Below are 12,615 nucleotides of genomic sequence, written 5' to 3' on the forward strand. Positions count from 1 at the left end.
TCAACTTGGATTTGCTCGGAATGATCAACGAGTATGCAGGACAAGTATTATTTGTACATGCTAAGAAACGGGTTGTTGGAAGATTTAGGGCACGTTTGATAGCCCAGTTAAGATTGGATTTCACATTTCGAAACAGTTAAGTTAGGATTAGAGTGGATAGGTTTGGAGTTTTGTATATTGTTTGATGTAGACAACTAAGCTGTATCTAATTTGGCTAGGATTCTAGTTTGGCTAGGATAAGACAATTGAAACTATATCTTGAGGCCAAACTTTACTCACTTAGCTTACTACCATATAGCTCCTAGATCACAACTTGAGGCCTCTTTTTCTCATAGACAAAGACTTGTTCTTAATCCTAGGTTACCTTCTTGGGTCAAACCTTTTTCCGGTTCCTCAACCTGGGTGACAACCCACTGTGATTGAGAGAGCCAACAACACTTTCACCATATAGAAGGGGTGACCATAGTGCAAACCAACTTAGTCTCTTCTGTTATTGTCGAGCATTGGGAAATGAGAGTGCTCATGGGTAAAATGTTTGGCAAGCACTTGGAAGCTAGATTGATCAAATGGAAGATGAGCTTAATCTGGAAGATTGGAGTCAATGACTAGTTTTATTTGGACCACTTTGGTCACAAATTGCTTGCGGTTGCGTTCACTAACGAAAATGAACTGTAGTTTGTGTTAGATAATAGCCCATAGTATGGCAAAAGGTAAATTTTCCATTTTGAGATATGGACACCTGAGTTCAGGGATGTGGATAGGGTCAAATCTGTAGGATTGGGTTCGTTTACCTAGACTACCTATTTAGTTTCATGAGCAACGAATCATTGCTGATATTTTTCAGCCTATGGGTGCTACCGTCAAGGTCGATGAGACTAAATGGACTTTTTGTCCAGATTTTGATGGAAGTCAATTTACGTTTTCCTTTTAAGAGAGTCATTATTAGCAAGGATTAGGACAATCAGATATTGGTTAGTTATGAGAAATTTGTTTAAAGTTTGCTTTTATTGCGGACGAAAAAGCTTACAAGGACATGTTTGTCCAAAGGATGATTCTGATGAAATGTGTTTTCTTATAAATCATGTTTTGAGGATGAACTTATGGTTTATCCTAAGTATGCTACAGTGGATAGTGTTTATACCATATTTAGGGCCTCGTATTTAGATCTCGTATAAATACTCGAGGGACTTAAATCTAATTATGTGGTAAAAGAAAGGGCAAATATGTAATAAGTGAAGAGTCCTTATTATATAAAAGGACCCCTCACCCTCATAATTAGGGGAGGCCATTTCTGAGGCCAACTCTTATACCTGAAACCCTCTCACATCCCCTCTCATATTACAGAGGCTCTTTCCCTCGCTTCTTAGAGAAATACAATACAATCAGTGTGGACGTAGCCTAAACATTGGGGTGAACCACGATACATCTTGTGTTATTTACATTTCTTGCAGATTCACAGTCGGATTTACGTTGTTCCAAGACCTCTGGTTTTGTGCATCAACATTTGGCGCCGTCTGTGGGAATTGACACAAAAAACTATGTCGGTTCTCTTTCATTTTTTTTTACCTCCACCGTGAATCTGCAGAATCTGCAAAATCTGCAAAACCCAAAATGATGCAAACCTGAGAAGAGAGGTTTGGAAATCGAGGCAAAAAGAACAGGCCAAAGATGCAATTTTATCAAACACGAGGGCTTTTCAGAAAATTCAACTGTCGGATAAAGCGACAAGTGTAACATCATTCAGCAAACGAAGATCCAGTTTTCTACTCAGACCCACCATCGATACAAAGCTTGTTTCCGATCTCCTCCGTTATGGAGAGGCACATCGAGATATTCCTGAAGAGGCTCTCCTACGTCGCCATCCTCATCGACACCGTCACCTTCGTCTTCATCCTTCTCAAAACCCCTGACATCTGTGTTGCACCAGGTTCTTCCCCCAAGCCCCACCTCTGCTTCCCCAAATCCTCCTGCGACGCCTCGTCGCACCAGGTCCTCACGACGGCTCTAATCTCAATTTTTGCGATTTCTGGAGCTCCCTTTGACTCTGACCCATCACCAAATCCATATATTCTTCCTTCATCCGCCTTGCTCCGCCACTACATCTCCTGAAAACCACTAAATCCCCCGATTTCAAGATTACCTAGTGTTGGAAATGTGCCCTAAAACCAATCATATGATGATACTTTACGGACATTTCACAAGTTAAACTAACGTAGTTTAAATATAAAGGGCAAAGGTTATTGTTTGAGCCGTCTCATATAAATGTTATATGCTTAAACGATAAGTCCAAGGAATATGTGATTGGGAGAATGCAATCTAAAGAAGTTAGATTCATGAGACCATTCTTTCGTAGACACATCCTAAACGTTCCTGATCATAGGATTGCCAATTGGGCATTGACAGTCCGTTAAGATCAGTACGTGCTGTGTCTTCTCTCAGGGAGAGTGACTAGTCTCGAGTCATTGGTGTGTGTGACATAAAGACAAATACGTAGGTGCTCAATAGAGAATGAGTTCACTGAACACGATCAACGAAGAGTTCTCATATTCATGTCACATGAGAACTCATGGTTGGGATAATGCAAAGTAGTCATTTGACCTGAGGCATCACAGTTATCTTGTGGTTAAGTTCTTGATCTTTGATTATGTCAAAGTCACCCCATCTGCGGGTGTCCACGGTATCGTTGGGGTTAAGCCACTTAGCCGTGGAGGCAAGTGAATGCGCAACAAGGGATCTCTAACCTTCAAATCGTTTGAGGGAGAATACTCTATGATATGATTGAAAATCTCTGATCAGAGTATGAATGAGATTTAGGAAGACGTTCCAAATCACATTCAAGGTAATCATATAAGCACACGAATCACATTGGATAGTAGACATGAATAAACTATCAAACCAAACAATGTGGTCAAGAGTATTGTATTAGAGAAAGACCGTATTGCATTTGTAATCCTAAACTGAATAGGTTCTCCACCTCTTCTGATTAGCTTGGGTAACCATGATATGCTGCTAGGTGTCACTCATGGTTTGTGGAAGCCCTAAACGTGTATAATCACTAAAGGAAGAATTGAAAGTAAGTTTCAATTCACAATCGATTTGAAATGGTTTTAATCGCCCACTGCCTCGCTAAAAGGAACCTAATGGATCGTACACCGAGTAAGGTGGAGATTGAAGAAACAATGGAGATGAGTAAGAATAATTAAATGGTTTAATTATTTAATCATTTATGGCAAGGATTAATTAATATGTTAATTAATCAAACGAATAAAGTTCGTTAAAAGACCAAGGGTTAGTTTTGGGCCTCAAGGCCCAATGGACTTCGAACGTCAAGCCCATTGACTTAAGTTGTATGACAACTTAATTCACAAAGGCCCAAAAGCCCAATAAAACCCTTATGGCCGGCCATGTTAGAGAGAATGGCTTTTTGGTTCTTTAGGTCACTTATTTGAAGGGACTATATAAAGGACTTTATAGCCTAAATTCATTAAGGGTTTCTTTTGGAGAAAATTGGAGATAACATGTCTCTCCCTTTCTCTCTAAAGAGGCCGGCCCCCTTGGAGGGATTAGCTAGCAATCCAACTCCTCCAAGGTCACTCATTTCTTCTCTAATCTAACCTTGGTGTAGAAACTTAGAGGTTCTCTATTTTGGGAACTTGGAGAATCCTATTCTTCCATCCAAATCTATAGATTTAAGAAGCAAGGAATGAATGCTCTCTCTTTGAGTGATTAACCTTTGCTTATGCAAAGAGGAATCTACAAAGGTATAAATCTCAACTCACTTTGTTTTTTAGTTGAGTCTTGGTTCACCAATCTACTAGGCTTTGAATTTCATGGGTAATGTTTTGTTTTTGAATGCATGCTAGCATGATTCCGCCTTTAATTGTTAATTGCATGCTTATAGATGTTATTCAAATGAACATGTTTTCACAAAATCTTCCTTCACCTAGATGCCGGGTTTCTCAGATTTCGTAACTCTAGTTCACGATCTGAGGTGGGTTTGGTTGCAACGTTCGGGTTTAAGAGCTTCGAAGAGCATACGATAATGCCTGGTGCCCACTCGTTCTTAATCACGACACAATCGGAATCGTTGTCCTCCAGTTCGGGTTTAATCTCGACACAATCAAAGTTTTCATCTTCGTCGTAGAGTTGTTGGGGTTTGGGGGATGATCGGAAGTCAAAGGACTCGATTGGGCGCGGCGTCAGGGTGCGAGGCTTCTTGAGGACGCATGAGGGCTTGAAGGTGGATGAGTGCTTATCCCATTCCTCGTCGAAGATTTCGAAATCGTCGAACCCGCGCTTCATGTAAGCGGTGTAAAAATGACGGAAAATGGGGCAATGGAAAACCCTAATTGCAAATTAAGAGGGAGTGAGGGAGTGAGTTGTAGCGTTACTAATTGAGTAGCAGTACAAGAGAAGATCGAGCGGTTCAAAGACTCCGTGCAGAAGTTGCTCATGGCTTTGACGAACGGATTAAAACAGAGATCAGAGAAGGCCGAGGCCAGAGAGGTCTTGGAGCTTCTGCTTGATATGTTTCATGTCGATTTAATTCGAATGCTTATGGGTTTTATGGTTGCTTTTACTGGGCAAAAATATGCTGCAAGGTCCATTCCTACTTTTGTTGCTAATGGTACCTACACTGTCACCACATTTACCCTTATGCTTGAATTCAACAAGGGCAGGCTGCAGAACTTGTGCTCAAGTCCCATGTCACCGGCTCCCCTGACTCCAAACTCACCGTCTTTCTCATCTCTGACATGGTTCATTGCACTCACGGTCGGGAATAAACCCATGCCAACTTAGCTCCTTTTGGAGCTACCCACGCATACCAGATAGCATGTGCATATCTTCACCCTTTTCTTTTGCAGCCTTCTAGCAACCAAAGTTATGTTGAAGAGACTGAAAGCAATTTGTTCTCCAATTAGCATATGGCGCAACAGCTGTTGAATCAAGAGTGCAGGTGGATAACAAGTTGTGGACTCGTGGACCACGGAGCGCTAGGAAAAGAAAATGGAGGCTTTCCTCACATGCCATCCCACTACAAAGTCCTAGCAACAACCAAACAGAGAGCAAAAAATGAAAGCAAAAACAAAGAAGAAAACAAAAGCAAAAGTAAAAGCAACGCACCAACAATCTGCAACTGTCGAAGCTTTTGTGTCGAAACCTTTTGTAAACACGGGAATTCCTGCGATAAACGAGACAAGAACACGTGTACAAAATAATATTTGTATTAATGATTTAGGGGTTACAATCTCTTCTACAAATTTAGCCTCTGATTCTATCTTTGAAACGTGTAGATGTAGTGTTGTTGATCCAAGGGCCGTCGAGGCTTGATCTTGGACGAACAGTTGATGAATGATGAACACCTTCTTCAAGGGTCGTCGAGGGCTTGATCTTGAATTGGTGAAAGTTCTTCAAGGGCCTTTGGGGCTTGATCTTGATTGGTGGATTGTTGATCCAAGGGCCGTCGGGGCTTGATCTTGGAATAACGATGAACGAAGAACGAAGAACACTTTCTTCGAGGGCCGTCGGGGCTTGATCTTGAAGAATAATGATGAACGGATCTTCAAGAGCTTTTGGGCTTGATCTTGAAGATGGATGATTGTTGATCCAAGGGCCGTAGGGGCTTGATCTTGGGATGAACAGTTGTGTGGATTTATTGATGTTGTTGATCCAAAGGGCCGTTGGGGCTTGATCTTAGGATGAACAGTTGTATGGATTTGTTGATGTTGTTGATCCAAAGGGCCGTTGGGGCTTGATCTTAGGATGAACAGTTATGTGGATTTGGTGATGTTGTTGATCCAAAAGGGCCGTCGGGGCTTGATCTTAGGATGAACAGTTGTGTGGATTTGTTGATGTTATTGATCTAAAGGGCCGTTGGGGCTTGATCTTAGGATGAACAGTTATGTGGATTTGGTGATGTGACTGTACTTGAAGTTTTGAAGTTTCAAGTTGCCTACGTACCCTCGGTTGAGGAGGGATCAAGTCATGACGTAGTTCAAATGAGCGATGAATTTCTTTTTTTTTTTTAATGGTGATTTTGATGATGATTTTGCCGTACACAGTTTATGCTCTTGCGGGCCAGGAGCCTGGTCGTCGCCTTTTTAGGGGTAGTATCGCTTCAAGAATCTGCCATTGATGGAACTGATCTTCAAGCCGTCTTCTGCCATGATTAAGTAGGCGCCGCTTGTGTAGACCTCTTGTATTACGTACGGTCCATCCCACTTTGATGTGAACTTGCTTTTTGTCTTGTGAATTGTGATGATAGGCCTTCGTAATGCAAGGACGAGATCTCCAGTTTGGAAAGACCTTGGGCGGACCTTCTTGTTGAATGCCTTGGATAGCCGTGCTTGGTAGCATTCCAGGTGTTGTTGAGCTTCGAGCCTTCTTTCGTCGAGTGATTCCAACTCTTGAAGGCGCAACTTTGCATTCTCTTCATCAGTCAAGCCTTCTTGTATAGCCATCCTAAGTGAGGGGATTTGACTTTCTAGCGGTAGAACAGCTTCCACGCCATATACGAGAGAATAAGGGGTAGCTTGGGTAGGAGTCCTATGCGTCGTCCTATATGCCCAAAGTGCTTCGCTTATTCTTTCGTGCCAGTCTCTCTTTGTTCGGCCGATCACCTTCTTTAAGAGGTTGCACAATGTTTTGTTGAATGCTTCTGCGAGACCGTTGACCGGAGCATGATACATGGAAGACTTGTGCTGCTTGAACTTGTATTTCTCACAGAGCTCGTCTACAAGTCGGTTGGAGAACTGTTTTCCATTGTCAGTGATAATGTAGCGAGGCACACCATATCTGTGGATGATATGTTCTTTGATGAAACGGACAACAGTTTCCTTTTTTACTTCCCTTAGGGGTATGGCTTCAGCCCACTTGGAAAAGTAATCTGTTGCAGCTAGGATGTAGGCTTCTCCTGCGGATGACTTTGGAGTAATTGGTCCCACGACGTCCAATCCCCATGCATCGAATGGCCATGAAGCAGTTGTAGGGTGTAATGGTTCAGGTGGTTGATGTATGAAGTTGGCGTGGAATTGGCAGGCTTGGCACCTTTTAGCATGTTCCAGGCAATCCTTCACCATACTTGGCCAGTAGTAACCCATTCTTTTGAGCTGGAAATGTAGCTTTGGTCCAGATTGATGCGCCCCGCACACGCCTGAGTGTGCTTCTTCCATGGCTTGATTGGCTTCTTCCTCACTTAGGCATCTCAGAAGTACTCATTCGAAAGAGCGCCGGTAGAGTGTTTCTTTGTAGTAGAGGAAGCGAGGTGCTCGTCGACGTATTTCAGAGCTGTATCTAGGATCATTTGGAAGTTTTCCATACTCCAAGTAGTCAATCAATGGTTGTCTCCATTCTTCAACATCGACTGGAAGTACCGAGATGACATTTGTATCATCTAGTAGCATTTCGGTGGCAAGGGGGATGACCCATCTTTGGCAAACTGGCACATCTGCAGCTTCGTCTTCTCCTAGTGTCATACTCGAGGCTAGGTTAGCGAGAGCGTCTGCCATTTGATTTTCTTTTCTCGGCACATGTTCTAGTGTTACGGCCTCGAACTTTTGTAGCAGCTGAGTTGCCAGTCGGAAGTACGGAACGAGATCATCTTTCCTCACCTCATATTCAGTCAAGAGTTGACTAATTATGAGCTTGAAGTCGCCATATACCTTAAGGGTTGTGATTTCTATGTTGATCGCCATTTGGAGCCCGATGATTAGTGCTTGGTACTCAGCGACATTGTTGGAGCACAATTCGCTTAGTTGGAATGAATAAGGTAGTATTTGCCTTTGTGGCGACATGAATACTACTCCTGCCCCCGCTCCGTCTGCTCGTGCGGATCCGTCGAAAAACATCGTCCATCTCGGGAATATGTCAATGTAGAATACCTCCTCGTCAGGCAAGTCGTCTGAGATTTTCCAATCGGCTGGGATTGGATGATCGGCAAGGAAGTCTGCTAATGCTTGTCCCTTGACGGCTTTAGCTGGGACGTAAATGATCTCGTATTGATTGAGAATCAACGCTCATTTAGCTAGTCGCCCTGTCAAGACTGGCTTGGACATGACGTATTTAACCGGGTCAGCTTTAGCAACCAAGTGGATGGTGTAAGCATGCATGTAATGTCTGAGCTTCTGGATGGCAAACACCAAGGCAAGGCACATTTTTTCTATTGGGGAGTAGTTCAACTCAGCGCCGGTGAGTGTTCGACTCAGGTAGTAAAGCGCTCATTCTTTCTGGAATTCGTTTTCCTGTGCCAAGAGTGCTCCCACTGAACTTTCCTGAGCGGCGATGTACAATATGAGTGGTTTCCCGGGCACATGCCCCCCTAGGACAGGTGGACTTGATAAATATTTTTTTATGCTTTCAAAAGCATTGTGGCACGCTTCGTCCCATACGAACGGAACATTATTTTTCATGAGTCGGCTAAACGGTTGACAACGCCCTGCAAGGTTGGAGATGAAGCGTCTGATGAAGGCTAGTCGTCCTTGTAGACTTTTCAGCTCGTGCAGGTTTCTTGGCTCGGGCATGTTTTGAATGGCCTTGATCTTTGATTGGTCCACTTCAATGCCACGGTGCTTGACAATGAAGCCGAGGAACTTTCCAGAGGTGACGCCAAACGCACACTTTAACGGGTTCATCTTGAGGTTGTATTTTCGCAGCCTTTCGAACACTACTCGCAAATCCTTTAAGTGATCTGATTTTTTCTTTGTTTTGATCACCACGTCGTCTACATAACATTCTACGTTTTTGTGTAGCATGTCATTGAAGATTTTCTGCATTGCTCGCTGATATGTGGCTCCAGCGTTCTTTAGACCAAAGGGCATCACCTTGTAGCAGTAGATACCTTTTGGAGTGCGGAATGCTGTTAGTTCCTCATCTTCGAGAGCCATACGAATTTGATTGTATCCAGAAGAGCCGTCCATAAATGACAGTGCCTCGTGGCTAGTGGTTGCGTCCACCATGATTTCGATGATCGGTAAGGGGAAGTCGTCTTTCGGGCAAGCGTCATTGAGGTCCCGGAAGTCTACACAAACACGTATTTGTCCAGATTTCTTAAGGACGATGACGATGTTGAAGATCCACTTGGGGTATTGCACCTCTCGAATGAAGTCTGCTTCTATTAGCTTGTCAATCTCTACCTCGATTTGTGGAATGAGCTCGGATCGATAGCGCTTTTGAGTTTGCTTTATCGGTCGCGTTCCAGGCTTAACTGCAAGATGATGCACAGCGATGACAGGGTCAAGGCCGGGCATTTCCTTGTAAGTCCAAGCAAAGACGTCTTTGTACTCTGATAACAGTAGGTAATACTCCTCTACCTCGTCCGCACTTAGCAGTGCACTCACGAAGATAGGTTTCTGCTCCTCTTTTGTGCCTAAGTTGAGCTCCTTGAGATCATCAACCGTGGATTGCCCCCCATCCTCAAGTTGCGGTGGCGCAGCAACGACATCTTCTTCGGGGATCTCATCTTCTCTGCTTTCTTGGATCGTGATGTGGAAGACATCTTGGAATTCCTCTTCGGTGTCGTCATCTTGGGCTGGTCGGCATGAAGATTGTCCAGTGTGGATGATGGTGCGCCTTCTTACTTTCAGTGGTCCATTTGTGTCCACCTCCAAGATTGCTTGGCGCTTCATCCTTGAATGAATTGAGCTTCGAATATCACATTTTTCTGCTATCATGTCGAGCTTTTCTTCCTTTGACGTTGTCTTCCTGTTTCTAGAAAACTTCTTGTTGTCTTCAAGTTTTTCCAAAGCTGACTGACGAGGAAGAGAGCTAGTCGTGTTGCTTTGCTTCTTAGGTTTTGACAACCTTTCAAAAACAGAGTTTTGGGATGCTGGCATGTTAAGTCTCTTGAAGACGGAGGTTCGGTTTTGACCATCAATGCGGTTAAGTGCTGACATTCTGGGTCTTGAACGATTCATCCTATCGAAGACTGACGTCCAAGGAGTGGATTTAGGCTCATCATGATCTTGTTCAATACTCACGCTGATGTGTTGAGTGCTAGCATTTTTCGCTTTGCTTGAAATCTTCATGGGTGCATTTGGTGTGAAGCCTAGTCCAGCTTTGTTGTTATCAACTCCGTAACCGTGCTTCTTCAACTTCTTTTGAGTCTCGGTGAGGTCACGTTCTTTATTGTTAACGGTGTTTGAAACATTTTTTCCATGATTCGAAGAAGAAGCGAAGTCGTAACCAGCTTTCGACATGAGTTTATAGGCGTTTGGATCAAAACCTTCTTCGGTCCTCTGGGTTGGGAGAAAGCTTGGTTCCACCCCCTTTGGTAGAGCTTTTATGAAGCCTTGTGGTAGTCTTACGACCTTAGTGCCGCCTAGCTGTGTCAGAGGTAAAACTGCATTCGTCTTGAGCAACTTTACATTATCCATATGCCTCCGTGCATCGGCTTTGTTTGTTCCAGTTTCGAACGGAGATTGACCATTCTTTCTTCTCGACATCGGGATGTATCGAAAGACGAGTGTGTTTGGTCCATTTGAGGGCGTCCTACTCCCCTTTGTTGTTGCACGTTTAGCCAGCTCATTATCGTTCTTGCTTGAAGACGGTGTAACTTCTTCTTCTTGCTTCTTAGGCATGGCTTGTCGCTCCTGCTTTTTAGGTGTTGCTTTGCCCATGGATTTGATCTCTTTTGGAAGAGCTTCGGGCACCATGTCTTCATCCATGTAGAACTTGGCGTCTGCGAAATGTGATTCGACTTCAGTGAATGGTTTGGTGTCGCCATAGATCACCTTCACTCCTTCTCGGTAGAATTTTAAGCATTGGTGAAGGGTGGACGGTACTACTCCGTTCGCATGGATCCAAGGCCTTCCTAAGAGTAAACCGTAGGAAGTTCTTGCATCAATCACGTGGAATATCGTGCTCGACTTGAGTTCACCAATAGTCATCTCCACTCGGATCATGCCCATCGCTCTTTATCTTCCTTGATTAAAACCTTGGATTAGTAGACGACTTAGGGACAGTTCATCCGCCTTGATGCCGATTGTAGTCATTGTCGACTTTGGCATGATGTTTATGGCTGATCCACCATCCACAAGCATGCGGTTGACTTTGTGCCCTTTTACATACCCAGAGACGAAGAGAAGACGGTTGTGAGGCTTGGATCCTAGCAGCAAGTCTTCATCGGTGAAATGGATTGCGTCATCGATGGCGCAACATGTGGCACATTCATGTGGCCGAGGCTTCAAGCCTTCGTTCTTGCTTTCTTGTACTTCGTGTTCATTGGGACTTTCCAAGACAGCTGCTAATGCTATTCGCATCTTCTTTGGTAATCGTAACGCTTCCTCAATGCTAAAGTGTGTTGGCAGACCTTCTTCGAGCGTGAAAGTTTCTTCTCCCTCAGTGGTGATATCTTTGCCTTTTGAAGGTTCTTCCATTTCTACTTCGACCATATGGCATGCAGCGATAGTGCACTGTTGGAAGAAGTCATTCGGGAAGTACTCGTACAAGGAGACAGGAATGCGTGGCTCTTGCTCCATAGGTTCCCCAGCATACGTTGGCTTATCGACTTTTACGTTTCTTTTAGGCTTCCTACTGTTGCGGCGACGATGTTTTCTCACTTGTTCCACCTTTGGTCTTGTGGCTTGTGGTTTTGGTTTCCTTGTTTTTTTGTAGGTCACCAACGTCCATCCTTCATCATCATCGGTATACGTATCTTATTCGTTTGCCCCCGGCGATGGTTGTGTAGAAGGCGTCGTGTAGCTTGCACATTGATAGGAATGGTCGGGTGTCGTTTGGAGAGGCACATGATCGAAGGATCCGAACGCCACTGTAGTAGTATGTGTTGCGGCTGTGTCCTCAAGGTCTAGCTCGATTCTCCCTTGTTGCGCTAGCTTCATAATGAGTTCCTTGAGGACGAAGCACTTGCCCACATGATGGCTTACGATGCGATGGTACTTGCAGTACCTAGGATCGTTCGTTCGATTCATTTCTTCAGGGCGCTTGCACTCTGGTAACTCAATTACCTTCTTTTCCAGCAAGTCGTCTAACATCGCATCCACGTCTGAGTCAGGAAAAGGGTACGTCTTTTGCTCCAACTCTCTCAAGGTGTTTTTATACTTGTCTTGGGTGCGAGGAGGCTCACTTTTCTTTGTCTCATTTGCCTTGGTCTTGGAGGAAATCTTGATAGGTGCAGAGGTGGTCTTGATAGGCGCGGATGGGGTTTTGATGGGGGTAGTGTTGACAGTAAAAGTTTCCTTGGCGGGCTTTTTTCCGGTCTTGTCTACACTCGGGGCGAACACCTTATCCTTCTTGAAGTGGGTGATCGGCTCATTCTTTCCGTGATTGGCAATACTCAGTTCCATGTCGTGGGAACGAGTTGCCAGCTCCTCAAACGTTCTTGGTTTTATGCCTTGGAGAATGTAATGTAACCCCCAATGCATACCTTGAACACACATCTCAATGGCAGAGGTTTCAGAAAGCCGATCTTTGCAATCCAGACTTAATGAACGCCATCTATTGATGTAGTCGACGACAGGTTCCTCCTTCCACTGTTTCGTACTGGTCAGCTCCAGCATGCTTACGGTGCGGCGCGTGCTGTAGAAGCGGTTGAGGAACTCCCTTTCTAGCTGATCCCAACTGTTGATAGACTCGGGCTCGAGGTCGGTGTACCAGTCAAAG

Source organism: Malus sylvestris, chromosome 14 (assembly GCF_916048215.2).
Source record: "Malus sylvestris chromosome 14, drMalSylv7.2, whole genome shotgun sequence".
NCBI lineage: Eukaryota > Viridiplantae > Streptophyta > Magnoliopsida > Rosales > Rosaceae > Malus > Malus sylvestris.